Source organism: Halictus rubicundus, chromosome 3 (assembly GCF_050948215.1).
Source record: "Halictus rubicundus isolate RS-2024b chromosome 3, iyHalRubi1_principal, whole genome shotgun sequence".
In the NCBI taxonomy this organism is placed as follows: Eukaryota; Metazoa; Arthropoda; class Insecta; order Hymenoptera; family Halictidae; genus Halictus; species Halictus rubicundus.
This window is the reverse complement of record NC_135151.1, coordinates 14,006,933-14,022,158: the sequence shown is the minus strand read 5'-3', so window position 1 is coordinate 14,022,158 and position 15,226 is coordinate 14,006,933. Positions and strand designations below refer to the sequence as shown.

The 15,226-nt window shown below is 49.1% G+C and overlaps 1 protein-coding gene across 2 annotated transcripts in view; it reads left to right on the top strand.

The window, feature by feature from the left end:
- The first annotated feature begins 6,387 nt into the window (after nucleotides 1-6,387).
- LOC143352728 (uncharacterized) overlaps nucleotides 6,388-15,226 on the top strand; it is a 242,042-nt gene continuing 233,203 nt past the window's right edge. The window contains exon 1 of one of the 2 annotated variants that reach the window (XM_076785462.1): nucleotides 6,388-6,521. The gene's annotated coding sequence lies outside the window, so the exon portion shown is untranslated. Of the gene's footprint in view, nucleotides 6,522-14,981; nucleotides 15,044-15,226 lie in introns of those variants that run through there. The other variant, XM_076785460.1, reaches the window with a different exon arrangement.

The following is a 15,226-nucleotide window of genomic DNA, read 5'->3' as shown; positions in this document are numbered from 1 at the left end:
TGGTCGACGGGCAGAAAAGCTCTTCCGAGGCAGAGAGAGGACAGAGAGCTTTTTCCTCGGGGCTCGTGCACGTATGACCACGACCACCTACGACGACGTCGACAACGACAACAACGGTAAAAAGTTACAGGAAAGTAAGCCTATCGTGGGAGGCGTGGATCGTGGAGGTTTACCCTGCGCGCCACCCCCGCTTACCCCCGCAGCCACCCAGCCGCTTTCTCTCCTTCTAGCTTTCTGTCTCTCTTTCTCTATCTTTCGCTCTCTCTCTCTCTCTCTCTCTCTCACACCCCGGAAAGTTCGAGCTTTCGTTAGTGGCGGGGGAGGACGCCTGCGCGAACCACTCGCGGACAGAGACGGCCTGCGGATATTACAGAGGAGACAAAGAGAGAGATGGAAAACCTCTAGAATTTCGTGGCCTGGGATGGCCGCGCGAGGAGGAACGTCGAGAATCGCCGGGGCAGGACTACAGCACTCCTCCTCGAAGATCGGGGACGCGAGCACCACGATCCTGCGCTCGACCGTCCTCCGAAACAAGCTATTTCACTCCGAGATCCTTTGTTTTATTTTGATTTCGCGCCCGGTTGCTCGCAGCGCATTTCGTTGCAAATTTTATTTTTGGCCCATACCAGTGTAGACAATTTTGAAGATTTTACAAGACACCCTGGCAATCGAGAGTCGACGCGGTAGGACCACAATACGTCCTCTTCACTCGAAGATTGTCTCATTCTTATTTTGTGCGTCGTTGAATGATATACTTCTTCACCAAATTTATTTCTGTTACAATTTTACAAACCACTCTGGCGATTGAATCGATAGAATTTACTCAATGTACTTCATCGTGAAATTTGTTTTTGCTATTTTTTATTTCTGACGCAAGTGTAGGCAATTTTGGAGATCAATCCTGGACAATTTGAGATGTTAGAGGGCACTCTGCTGTCCAAGAATTATCAGGACAGGCTTACAACATTCCTTCAGCGATTTATTTCGCACGGGGTGAACGTGTTCGGTTATAGGATTTATCTTCGTGATTTTTGGTCTACGGGAACTGATTTTGGTAATCGATCCCGGTAATTTGGGATTTTATAAGCCACCCCGGCGATCGTTAATTAATGGTAATTAATGGTCTCTGACCGACTTGGTGGAGTTGATAATGCGAAACGTTCGTCGCGATCATAATGGGGGACAGCAGCTGCAGCAACTAGTTCTTCGAGTCATTAACATTTCACTTGAAAGCGATTCAGATTCGAAAGTTTCCCCTACCCGCCGGCTTCTTTCTTGTTCCCGGCCATTTGCCGGTTCTACGAGTTAGAAAGTATCGATATAAGTCGGTTGTAAGATGACGAGAGCAGCTGCGGCTGTAGTTCTGATCGTTGCCGAGAACTGGTTTGAAGATCTTGATTCAATTGCTGTGCAATGAGAGAGTAATTATTGCGAGTTCCGTTTTAGCATTTGAAAAAAAAAACTTTGATATTACCATTTCTGAAATCTTCGAGTCGTTTATCATTCGAAATGTTATTAAAAACTGTCGTTCTACACGAATTTCATGTATTACGACATTAATGTATACTTTTACAAGAATCTGGTGATCGTAGTAAATGATTAGTCAGACCAGACGTTTCAGGAATACGAACGCGTATCATGTTTAATTTACTTTGTCATGTTTTTGGAGAGCTTGAGTGCACGGATTGCGTTCACAGCTGAGAAAGTTAATTTGATTACATTATCATCGTCGCTTGTAAATTAGTTTTTTCATGAACGTTAAAAAGTGCAATTAATCTGAGAAAATGGTAAAGAAAAGTTTCGAACATTCCTCCATTGACAAGGATTACTTTTAATTGATTTAGAAGACGAGAGTAGTTTGTTCTATCGTTCCCTGAAACTTTGGCGATAGTTCAACTCTTTTCCTCTAACTTCTGCCATGTGTTTGCTATTATACTTACTGACAATGTAACTTGCTATAACCTACAAACTGAATTAGACGAATTCAACGATGATACTACATTAGCGATACCCTATCGGCACACGCAACAATTGTGTAACATTTTAACTAATTTCGTACGCTACATTAGTTCACTTTCCCTAATCGGTTCCCTAATCACTTTCCCTAATATGACACGTAAGCTCATTATTTTGCGGCGAATGGAGAAATGTTTGCAACTGGTAGCGAGTAAAAACGGCAAGTACCAAAATGAAGAGCCGAAAGTATATCTCGCTGGTTGGCTTGTTTTCGAAACGGAGTTTGTCGCTTCCTTCCTCACATAATTTCTCGTCCGTTCATTTCCTGGCAATAGATCTCTCGTTTCCGCCTTCTTTGCGGTTTTACGTTTCCCTGCGTAAATTTTCGCGTGAATTTTCAATTCTGCGTCCTCGCGTCCTGCCACCCCTCCCCCCTCTCTACCCTTTAACCAGCGGCAATTCCTCGTCGAGGAACTTTCGGAGGAAGCTGAAAGGAGCAGAAGTTGCCAACGGTTGGCGAAAAGAAGGAGAAAGGAAGAGGATGAGAGAGAGAGAGAGAGAGAGACGAAGTTGAATGGAGTACTTCATTGGTGGAACTTAATCCACTTAATAGATTCTAAATGGAGTAACTCTGATCTGGCAGGACATGACCGTTTCTTAAGCGTCGGAATAAAAACTTCTTGTCCTGTTCGGAGGAGAGATAACGACCACGCTACTATTTCCCTGGGACCTCGCGATTTAACCGGCGACAGTAATGAATCAATTCAATTTTGGCGAACCGTTGAATAAACGAACCACGAGGCGAGTTCTATGAAAATCACAGCCGCCGGCTTAAATACGTGGAAAAGTGGGCGATCACCGGAAGCCCGACAACGTTAACAATCAATCTACAGGTGCGAAGAACTGTAATAGAAAATTGCGAGGAGCACTCGGAGGTGATCGATTTGCTCGATCTACGTGCATCACGCAGAATAATCAGACAGGGATAAAACAAGACGAGCACGAATAAAAATATCGTATGAAAGAAAATCGAGAAAGCAGAGGCGGCGAAATGCAACGTTCAGGAAGACGAAGTGTTCTCGATCGAAAAAATCGAAATCCAGCAACCCTATCGAACTCGGAAGGCCGGCAGGTGGCCAGGTGGGCGTGGAAACGTAAAAACACCGTGGTAATAATTTGCGATCCGGCCGCAAAGCGACGCGCCGTGTAAAATATGAAATTCTAAGCGGTGGAACCAGGCCCAGGTTGGTCGGTGCAACGTGTTGCAGGCCGAAATAGCCGATGGTATTCGCGAGCCGGTAAACGGGCGCATGCAAACTACACCGGGGGGGTTTACGGACGAGCTGGAAAAGGGAGGAGGAGGAGGAGGAGGAGGATAGGAAGGGGGTGTGCTGTATGGATGGATGGTATATTCGAGGAGTCCGTCGTTCATCGTCGCCGATAAATATTCACCGGTGAGAAGGGGTGGAAGAACGCGTTCTACGAACCGGGTGAAAAGTGAGTTTATTCTCTCGATCGGGACCGTGGGCGGCTGCTCGAACAATTTCGAGGGATCCGTCGGAGATGCATACGTGTTCGCCGCCTCGGTTGCTTTTGACCAGCGTCTCTGCTCGGTGCTGCGAAGGCCCGGTGTATTGGTGCAGCTCGAAGGGTGGCGGCCAAAGGGAGAGACGCATCGGTCTCCGTAGCTAATTTATGACTTCGGAGGTGAATTTTGCGCAGGAAACACATCAAAGTTCAGTAACGGTCAATGCAACCCGTGCACACGTACACAAAGACAGACAGGGAGAAAGAGAGAGAGAGAGAGCGGGGAGAGAGAGGGAGGGAGAGAGAGAGACGGGAGAGAGTGAGGGGGTGGGCTAGGCGATGGAAGAGCGAGGGTTAAAGGAACAGGGAGCAGGAGAGGCAAGGAAGAAGAGGGAGAAAGAGAGAGCAGCTTCACGGACGGTAAAGCAACCACGGGCCGCGCTCTAACTACGTTAAAAGTTTTAATATTAGTTTAGTCGACGGCCACGGTAGATTGAGACGTAATTCCAGGTAATACCACGGTTCTACGAGCTACTTCCAGCTAATACCGAACGAAACGCGTTCTACAAAGGACCCTCCAGCCCCCGCGCTCCTTAATCTGCATTAAACTCGACGTTCGGTAGTCCGCCTACCGTCGACGAACGAGCTGCTGTCCGCGATCATAAGGTATCTTCGGTTTTCACACACGAACCCATCTTTCTTTGCCCGCGTCCGTCAGCACCTCGATCCGGACCTCGGGGCGGAGGATCGAACCTCGGAGAACGAACGATCCTGAGTAATGCACGGTTGCAGAGCCTTGGGTCCGTTTAGATCTCGTCGGGAGACCGAGCTTGGAAGACACTCTTGATAACCGAAGCTGAAAAAGCTACAAAACTATCAAGTGTAGGGATGCTATTCCATATTTAATGTTTGTCATGCACAAGCATAGCTGTAGGGTGTATTTGTTAGAATGCGGCTAGATTCTTTGCTAAACTATCGATTGATAAACATAAACAATTAATTTACACACGAGCTTATGGGTCAGAACGAACTTCTCACTCTGAGAGCGTGTATATGCTCCATAGTCTGCAGCGTATGCTTACGCAGCGTATACACGTCGCATTCAAAGAGTTAATCACAGTTTTGAAGTCATTTCTTCTGTATATACTGAGTCTTTTATTGTATGATCGTATGCTCATTCTTAAAATGCTATATATGGAAAATTTATAACGAGACTGAAAGAAATGATTTAGAAATATGAAATAGAAATAGACGAATTTATGGGGTTACGGACCCAGTTGGAACAATGAGGGAAACTTTGAAGTCCTCTCATGGAACATGATTCATGGTCGTGACAACTGTTCCTTCGTAATGTCAATTTCGCTGGAAATGTCCACGGGAAAAACTATACAAAGTGCTTCATTAACCCATTTTTACACCATGGTTACGGGTGATTTCAATATTGCCAAGCGTTTTGTTATAAAAAAAGTCAAGCGTCGTATAATAAAACCAGTAGCATTTGCTTGTTTTTGTCGGACAACCGACTGTAAGGCCACGTACCGCCGTTAGGTCTGCACGGTTCTTGTCTTTAGAAGAATAACCGTGCTCGAAACAGTCTAGTCTAATCTCCAGTAAACGTTTTCAATTTGCAGGAACAAAAGCTCGCTAGTTTAGTCTATTTATAGTCCGTTCATCGAGCAACTCTCGAACCAAGCCCCAGCGAGCTATGCACCAGCATTCATTCACGGTGCATAGCTGTCGCGCAGGAGGTAGTAATACCATTCGATCGAAAGAGGAGAAGCAACATTAGTAGTTCAGACCGTTTAAAGTCAGACCACGGTGGAAGTTCTACGAACAAGCCACGAAAGTATCGCCGAGAAGAAGCTGACGCTATCAGGGAAAAGCGTTTAACCTGATCAATAAAATCCGTCGCACGCTCGAATTTACATTGGTCTCCAATTACGAGGGACGAGAGCTTGCGGTTGACAGTTTTTCCCGGGGACTCTCCGTCAGGCGGTTGATGTTCCCGGCCGAAAAGAAAAGGAAGCGCGCGACGCGGGCGCGAGAACGCGCGCTGTTCCAGGGGAGCAGAAAAAATGCACCTGCGACGGGTAATAATTTGCGCCGCGGTCCGGCGGCAGCCTAAGGGACGGGTCGGGGGTGTCGTTGGGTGTTCGAGGATGGCTGGAAAAGGAAATAACTCGGAGGTGGACCACGCGTTTTGCTTGGGAGCTCGTCTCCGTACCAGCAAAATCGTACTACGCCCTATCCTTCTCCTCCTCCTCTTCCTCCTCCGGTTTTATCCGCCTCTCTCTCCCCCGTCTCTTCTTCTCTTCTCCCTGTGCTCTCTCTTTCTGCCTGCCCCCTTGCTCCCTTCCTCGAAGGCGAGTCGATGCGTGCGTACGAACACAAGCGAGAAAAGTTTTACTCTCACCAACACCGGCTCACGGTAGCGCGCATCGAACCTCCTCCCGCCCACCTCTCTCTTTCTCTTTCTCTTTCTCTCTCTCTCTCTCTCTGGTTCCCTCTTCTCGTCTGTGTGTTTCACAGGCCTCTCTTTCTCTCCAGGGTCTCTCCTCTCTCCTCTAATCTAACTCCTCACGAGCTCACACAACCAGACCGGCGTCCCGACGGTGTAGCGACGCGGCGGACCTCTCCTCACCAATACCAGCTCGAAATCCTCCTCTGGCTCCTTCCACCTCCACCTCCGTCTCACCGTTCTCCACCTCCTATTCCTACGGCGTCCTCCTACTGACGCCGTGTACGACCTCTCGGGGTTGCTCGTGGAAAATCGGCGCTCATCGTCGACGTCGCGGCGCGGACGGTTTGGACGGATCTCGTTCGGCTGGCTAACGTCGATCACGGGTCCATCGGCTCCTCTTTTGAATATCGTCCGCGGGGACGCGCTCCTCAGCTACACCGGCGAAAATTAACCACCGGGCTCTCGGTCTTCACCAGTGACCGCGTTTACTCGACGAGGACGACCACGGCGCCGGGATCCGGGCGGAACCACCGCCGTGCGGCCGCATCGTCGCCGCTCGAGGACTTCGGACCTTGAAGTAAGTACTAGCTGTCACCAACGATTCCTCGCTGTTTGCGTTGGCTGCCGGTCGAACCATGCTTCCTCTCAGTTTCCGTGATCCGTCGGCTTTGCGTCTTCGATCACCTTCGCTGTATAAAAGTGTTCTCGTTTAGAGATCGCTGAATCCTTCACTGAGGAGTAACCTAGGACACAAGCGTAAGGCCAAAGACACAGTCGTGGTGGAAAGGATCAATCCTGACGAAGTGGTTGCTACATGGTCCTAGTCAGATGCTATGATATTCTGTTGTCACTGTCACTCAAATCTTCTCGGTCGAACTCCTCCAGCAGCGCAAACAGAGTGTACTTAACAAATTAGCCTGGTAGCAAAGTGCTAACTCCGAGAACTTTACACACCTGCTTTCTGAAGTCGTTACAAAAGAAGTAATGGGGGTATGGTCCGTAAGCTTCCATACACCCTCGACAAGTCAAAGTTAACACTGGTACATAATAACTTACTTAAAGCTGTATAAGCTTCTATATACTATTAGCAAATTGATACAACGCCGATACATTACGCTTACCACTGCCACTCGTACTCTAACTTCTCCCAGAGGATACCACGAGTCTTTTCCTAAGGTGCACGATACAGCACTTGCACTTTCAATCGGAGACCCCCCAACTATGGAGCCAATATACCAAAAATCGCGAGTTCCAGGGGTTGCAGTGCTGCAACCGGGGTCGCGAATCCGGGGTTCGCAAGTGGGTGATGTTGCCCTCGAAGTTCGCGGGAGAAGGCCTCGACTGGGGCAACGCGTGCACTTGGAATTTGATTTTTGTCAAAGTTTCCAAGGTGAACCGGTCGCGGCAAGTGCGCGCATCTGCAAGGGTGCACGGATACGTAATGGGGAGGGACGACGGGAGAGGATCAGAAGTGGCGGGAGAAGAGCGCTTTGGCTTGGAACTTTGTTCTTGTTCTTGCGAAGAACTTTGGCTCACCTTCCCTTGCCCCCCTTCTTCCCCGGCCCCCTTCCACCCCCTCTCTCTCCATCGAACTGCCCCCGGCCTCCTCTGTTGCTCCGCGGAGCATTCGCTCTGCTCGCGGCTCGGTGTGCCCGTGCCATTGAACAAACTAGTCCGCTCCAACGATAGTTACTTCTTTCTTGTTACGCGGCTACCAAGTTTCGCACCAACGCGCCCGCTTAGGAGGGAAGGTTGCGCCGGTGAACTTGGTACCCCTTGCCCCCCTTCTGTCCCCCCTCTCTCACTCTCTCTCTCTCTCTCTCTCTCTCTCTCTCTCTCTCTCTCTCTCTCTCTCGCTTCCCGTTTCGGCCACGAAGGATCACCGGGGTTCGGGGTTAACGACAGCTGGCGTGTTTCGTCCTGGTTTCCAAAGACAGACCCGATCAAGGCCAAGTACAAGGGGACTTCTTTGGTACCATTCAGAGTTTCGTGACGTCGTCTTAACTTGATTCCGCCTGAACTTAGGCTTCCAGTTACTCGGAGCAGTAACCGAGACTCCGAACTTCTGTTTAGCTCCAACTATCCTGCTCTTGTGCGCCGGCACGACGATTATCGAGAGCTATGCATACTTTGGACTCATTCTACACTCGGTCGTTACTTCGGGAAAACGGTATTCACGTTGTAGAATATTTATACAGTCGTCTCGTGTTGGGCCTGTGAGGTATTTCGTGGCAGAAATACCTGATTTGTTCGAAATTTATTATTCTCGTTTTTCCAGAGAGTTCGAATGCTTACTTCTATTCTGAAGAGACGAGAGGAACTCTTATTCTACTTTGTTGTAGCATCTTGGAATTTGACGATCAGTTCTAGCTGATAAAACTTCTTGTTACCATATCAGGATAATTCAAACAATAGTTCTTTGCTCTACCTTGCTAGAAGAATCCGAAGGATCCGACAAGATGGAGAAAGTTGGATCTCCGTAACATTCTAACTGTTGTCTATAAACATTCCTCCTGGTACCATCTGTACTAAGACGATCTTGCCATGCTGTTATCGTTTTCGGAACGCTGCACACGTCCCTTGTTTTACTTTGCTGGCTGCAAGAAATTTGGTTCTCCATAATGTCGTGACTAGAAAATATGCTTTGTTGTTACTGCAACATTGAGCATGGCAATCCAAACAATAGAACAGGCAAAGTTCTGAGAAAATCGTACTTCCCAGCATCTTTAACTGTATCTTTGAACCACCTCAACATTTCCAGCTACTATTTATAAAGCATTTCATCTTGTTGCTTTACCATCAACTATGATAGCTACATTGGTATTATTTTCTCAGTTTCCTTACTCTACTTTGCCAATAGCAAGGCATAACTCCAGCATACAGAAGAGCTTTTCTCCTGCGTCTGCCGTATCAATTACAACACACGGCCATAAAAAACAAAGTTCGGTCTCATGTCCCCGTGTCGTTCCTAAGCGATTCAGGAACGAATCCCCTAAAACACGACTTGCCGAGGCACGTTCCGCAAAGTTTTTAACAGGGACTCGGCCGCGGAGGGTTCCGTTGACCCTGGGTCGATCGGATGATTAATTACTCGTCGTTCTTTAAGAATGCTTCTCTATCACCTTTCGTCCGCGAACGGCTTGGGAGACAAAAGGGGGATGGGGGGTGAGAGAGGGTGCCTTGGCGCAGATCGGGGGCAGGGGGAGAGAGCACGCGAGGAGAGAAACCGAGAGAGAGAGAGAGAGAAGGAGAGACAGAGAGAATGAGAGAGTGAGTCGGTAGGGGAATTGTTACCCGAAGTTTAAACTTGGTTGTCGACTGCCGTTAACAAGGTTTGCCATGGGGCTGGTTCAGTAGTGTCTAGGTCTTGGGGTGTGCCACATCTCGCGTCCATGTTCATCCCGGCGTCTTGACTTCGTCATCGACGGCAGCGAGCGTCGTCGCCGCGACTACGTTCCCGGATCTAATCCGCGCGACGTCCGCGACGATACGTCCTCCACGTTCGACGTTGACGTCGCCGTCGGTGCACGTTCGCGTCGACGGGGTGGGCCACCCCTGTGTGCTGTTGTTGCGGTACCGTCACCCTGTTACATGTGTGCTGTTCGTGGTTACCGTCAGCAAATCGTTCCTGCGATCACGGAAGGGACCCCCGGATCGTGCACTTTTTGTGAAACCTTAAGTATCGCCTGACCTGTATGTATCTTTCATATCCTTACTAGAAGAGTTGTTGTCTCAGTCGTGATTCACAAAGGGTGCCGAATCACAACATCTAGAGGAGATTCAGCAGAGACAATTAATTGGTGTCTGCTACGTTCTTAAATTGTGAGTTGACCATCGCCTGATATAGCCAGGATCCTTTTAGTGTAGAATGTCATCTAACACGTTAAGTGACGGCTCACTATCTTCTTTCATCAGATTCAGAGGTGATTTTAAAGTCAACGTTAATTGGGATTTGCCAATTACGTACGACCTGACCAATTGACTGGTACCCTCAGGATGTCTTTAGTGTTTGATAGGATTTTTGTGATTGTCAGTTTGATTCGGATGATTAAGTATCGTTTTACACTGATAATAGTGGGATTTTTGTTCGAGGAGATTCGATTTTTTGGGTTTGAATTACAATCTTGGATTTTTGGCACAATCGCGGAGATGACTGGAGTTTGATGTCGAAATCATGAGATGCGTTTGGCATACGATAGTGTTTTGTGGACTGATGTTCGTGACATTGCTCTTCCCGGTGACACCAGTTCAAACCGTCGGATAGGTTCGTGTCGGGTGGCGCACCCTTCAGAGGAATAAGGGTTGGCCTGGAGAGCGTCCGAAGATTACAGGGCGTTCGGGGCTTGAATTTAGGAGGAAGAATCGTAGTGAAGCAACCGGCAGGGGTGAAAACTCACCCCCTGTGCGTTCGCTGATTATATCGATTCGAGGCCTACCTAACGGAATTACTTCGAGAGTGGCCCTAACCTCGCACAACCTTAAAGCCACGAGCCAAGGGTCGTCGTCCGATATTTTCAAAGGTCCTAGCATTCTGCAACACTTGCGTTCTAGTTAAACATTCTCTTGCCACTCCCCTAACAAATATCATACAATTTTTTACACTTTTGACATTCTATAATTATTCAGAGAACTCTTGGTGAATTATCACTCATTGGTCCCTTAAATTTGGTTCCGTTAAATAATTCGGTTGGCCAAAATGCCAATTGAAAATACCATTGAGATATCATATAAAATACTTGTCGTGCTTCAAATTGATCTGGTTTTACGAAATGAAAGCTAGTATTGTTTCCAGCTACCAATAAGCTACTGCTAGAAGTGTGATCATGAATTAGCTAGCCGATTAATCACTACAATTGATTCATTCTTCTGTTTGGAGGTTTCTTACACGTTTCACTTCATTTTTCTATTCCAATTGTTATCTTTCCTAAAGATGAGAGGGTGGAGTCTGATAAACGTATTCTTTTTATGAGCAAGGTGACAAACATGTGTCGGGTGATTCGTCACGGATGGAGTAATTAACGGTCGATGGTAATTCGCTGCCACGGTATTTTATCGTCGAGATAAACACACACCGGGAATGATAAACCGCGTGTCGGTTAAACGTCCCGGATTAAACAATAAGGAAGCGTGTATTCTGTCGTGAATCGCATGCATTGGCTTTATTCCCGCCAGGAGATATTATCGGCCACCGCGTTCGGTCAATTATGCAAATTTCAGATTGTTACGGTACGCCTGCGGAGCGGATATTCGCACGTTTTATGAACTTTTTTAACGCGGGTTCGACAACATGCAATTCCCACCGGGAGCTATTGAATAAAACATCTGTATTCATACAAATACGTGTTTACTCTAATGAAACGAATCTCTGTTTGTTCGGTGCACGAGTGAGTCGATCGCATTCATTCGACATACCATTTTATCGTGAAATATGAATTCCATATTTCTCTTTTTACACAGGGAATTTCGATGGGCGAGCAATTCTTGCTTATTATGCGATCCCTCTGTACAGCCATTTCAAAGATTGACCCTTTACGAACGAGACTAGGAAATAGTGTCCTCGGAGAACTAGATCGTGTATCAAAATCTTAAATACTTGGAAAAATGGAAACTAGGTACATATTTATCTGATGTTATGCACACAATAAAGTTGTTTGCACAGTCTTGATCTTAGGACTACGTCGACATAGTCCAAACTGGACTCAAACTTTAACGTACCACAATATTACAAGCTTCAGAAGAATCTCAACCATTCCGATCGACGACGCATCCATAATCGAGAACTTCAAGGCTATCCACAATTATTCTATAGTTTTCTGTCAATCTCGAAGCACAGCCTCGTCTCAGCGGAACTGGAACCCCTACCGAAAAGAAGTGCTGGTTCCAAATGAAATAACTAGTATCCCAGAGGGACTTGCGCTGGTTTTAGAAAGAAACCCGGTAGCCGGTTGATCGTGATCGAGCGGATCGAGCAGAATCGGTTATCCTGACTCGGTAGTGGAACCGTCGGGCGTTCGCACGATAGCGTGATCCAATTTGTCGAAGAATGCGCTATCGCGGGTAACTGCGAGACGGCGCGGCGTAAGAAGAGGAGGTAGATGGGCGAAAGGGGTAGATGGGCTTGAGGACGCAGGGGATGGACGGAGGGAAACGATAGGCGACGCCGAGGGACGGGAAGCCGAAGGGGCAGGCAATTAATACGACGCGGAGGCATGCACGTCGGCAGGCAACGGCGAAGGTTCGCTTCATTAGGGCTTGGAGCCACGGTGGAAGGGTTGATTTTTACCCCGAAAACCCTCCCACTGCCGCCTCATTGGTTTCCAATTATCGAAATGCCGTCGCCTTAAGGCATCCTCGCCATGCTCCCTGTCCGTCTCCTGTCCTGGATGCCTTCCACCCCCGACCACCACCCCTGAACCACCCCGCAAACGCGCCGTAATTTATAGTCGATACGCGCGAATCGTTTATTCCGCCTGAAATACGGCGATTCCGCTTCCTTTCGGGGACGTCCGACCTACCGAGGATCGAATGGCTGCTCTGCTAGGGCCAGGGAGTTAGGCTAGCTCTCCAGGACAGGTTTTGTTGTTTTCCGAAGCGACCTGAAGCGAATCACTGCGATTTTAGATGATTGATGGGTCTTTATCGGCTTGGGTCAAGGATTAGATGAAGATCTACGAACTGTTCGTTAGTTGTACCTACTCAAAAAGGCAGATTTCGATTTTCATCATTGGCGCAAGGAGAAACAAGTACCACGTTGATTCGTTCGGTTTTGTTAAACTACTTAGGGAACTGCGACCAATTTTGTGGTTTCTTCAGACTACTTAGGGTGCCACGTCCCATTCTGTAGTCTGTTCATACTACTAACGGAACTAAGCTCTAGTTCTAATATTTTAGACCTAGTCAGTTTTCGATTACTAGTTTCACCTACTTTTACGAAGCAACAAACGTTGACTTGTCGGCGTCACTTGGTTTCTTGGTGGCAGAATGAATTGTGCCAGAATGATCGCTAGAATGAATTGAATAGACAGGAACTTTGTGTGTCGTACTTGAACTTTGTGCTTCGAACAACTTAGAATACTAACAACTTAGTTGAAGTATCTCAGACCAGGTCACTCGTCGAACACTCATATTTTCCGTCCGTAACCTTCAACGAAAGGGAACTTGTTGGTATCAATGTATCCCCTGATGCCAGAAGAACCAAATTACTCTAAATAGACACGTGTCGATTCGCTAAGCTACCTAGGATACTATGGCCTGTGTGGTCACACCGTTTCACCTCGATTTTTCATCTCGCGTACGTCGTGCCCAGTCTCATGATCGACTGTTTGAAAGCCTACGACCCAGAATGATTATTCCAGTCGAAACAGGTCACTCCTTCCATTCGTCCTCGTCAGAGCCTCTAAGGTGCAGGTCGTTGGCACGCTGGTCACCGTTCCGGCGGCAAACAATGACCCTAAACAGGATACCCGGATCAATAGCCGTCCGCCGATATAAAATCGCGACTTTGATCTACGTGTAATTGGTTTCACCCGAATTCCCGGGGAACTTGCCGCCGTGGAAGTTGCCGGAAGTCGTGCCTGCCATTTTCCCAAAAGCCAAATGCCATTGGCCGGGAGCGACGGGCACGGCCGGGCTTTTTCCAAGATAGACGCGTTCAATTGGCAGCGGGCGAACTCGGTTCCGCCGCCCTTTATCGATCCCGATAAAAATAAATAATCATAAAGGGTAAAACGTCGAGACGCGCGGCCGAGAAGGACCGACCGACCGACCGACGAACGAGCGGAGCGAAAGAGGAAAGAGGAAAGAGGAAAGAGGAAAGAGGGGTTAGAAAGCAACAAGGGGTGGGGACGGGGGATGCACCGAAGGCAGTTCGGCGAAGCGTCGCGATACACGGGGCACGGGTGGACAGGGGTTTTCGAGAAGAGAGAAGAGACGGGTCTGGCGGGCTGTGTGTTGCATCGGGCTCGGTCTTCTCGGTATATTTTCGAAACGCGAGGAAACGGGTGAGAGGAGGGTGTTCCCCGGTGTTGCGCCGCGCGGCGCGAGATCCTGGGAATAAAGCCTAGGGAACGGAGCAGGGCGATGGTTCCCGCGGAGCCAGTAGAAATCCTGGAATCCCCACGACCGGCTTCCGCACCTGTTTTCCGGTGCATCGAAAAAGAGGCGGGCGTTCTTACGCGTGCCGGCGGACAGAACGAGGTGGCGCGAACGAGAAGAAGAAGAGAAACGACGCGGCGCGCGACGACGACGACGACGACGACGACGACGACGGCGGCGGCGGCGGCGGCGACGGTGGTGGTGATGGTGCTGGCGGCAGCGGCGGCTAGAAGGCAGCGTAGAAGAGAGAAAAGGAGGTTGAGGTGGCGGCGGCGGCGGCTACGGAATATGTGGATGAGGTGGATGACGAGGAGCAGTAGGAGGCGGCGGAGAAGCGGGAGGGGGTCGAGGGAGGAGTAGGAAGAGGTGTAAGAGGAAGAGGAGGACTCTGAGGACGAAGAGAAGCTGGGGGACAGGAGGGGTAGAGGGACGGCCGGGGTGAGCCAGCGGGGGTGGTCCAATCAGAGGCGAGTACGGGTGGGGCAGAATACCTCCGCCCTCTCACTCGCGTTACCTCCTGCGACTCTCCTCATCCCCCTTTCTCCGCGAGGTTGGAATCACCGCTACCTCCAGAGCCAGCACACCACCACTATCCACCTTCTTCCTCCTACTCTGCCATCACCACCTCCTCCTCCTCCTCCTCCTTCTCATCCGCCTCGCCATCCTCCTCCTCCCGCCTGTTCCAGCGTGAGCGTCGGCCTTTCCTCCTCTCTCTGAAGCCCCCGCAGCTCCTGGCGGCTGCCCAAGACAAGTGGCCGCGAGAGATTCTCACGGCATGAGCGGGGATCGTTACGTACGACCGACTGCGAGGATATCCACGGCCGAGGATTTTCCACGAGGATTTCCGCGCGGGTACGCGTCCCAAACCCTCCGCGGAACCGAACCGATTGATTGCGCTCATCTGGACACGAGCGCGGACACGGCAGGTGTGATATCGCCGCGAGGAGGAGGGGACCAGCCAGGTGGTTCGGTCGTTCGGTCGACCGATTTTGCCGCGATCTTACAGTAAGTAGGAGCAACATGGTTTTCTTTCTGTTATTCATCGTTGTCCAACCACCACTGTGTCCGGTGGGTCTCTTGTGATTGGTGCGCTCCTGGTGAACGTTCCGTTTCATTAACACGATCGCCTACGGAAACTTTCGATCTCTCGTCGATGGTGGTCATACGCTAAAGTGCAAAGTCCGTTGG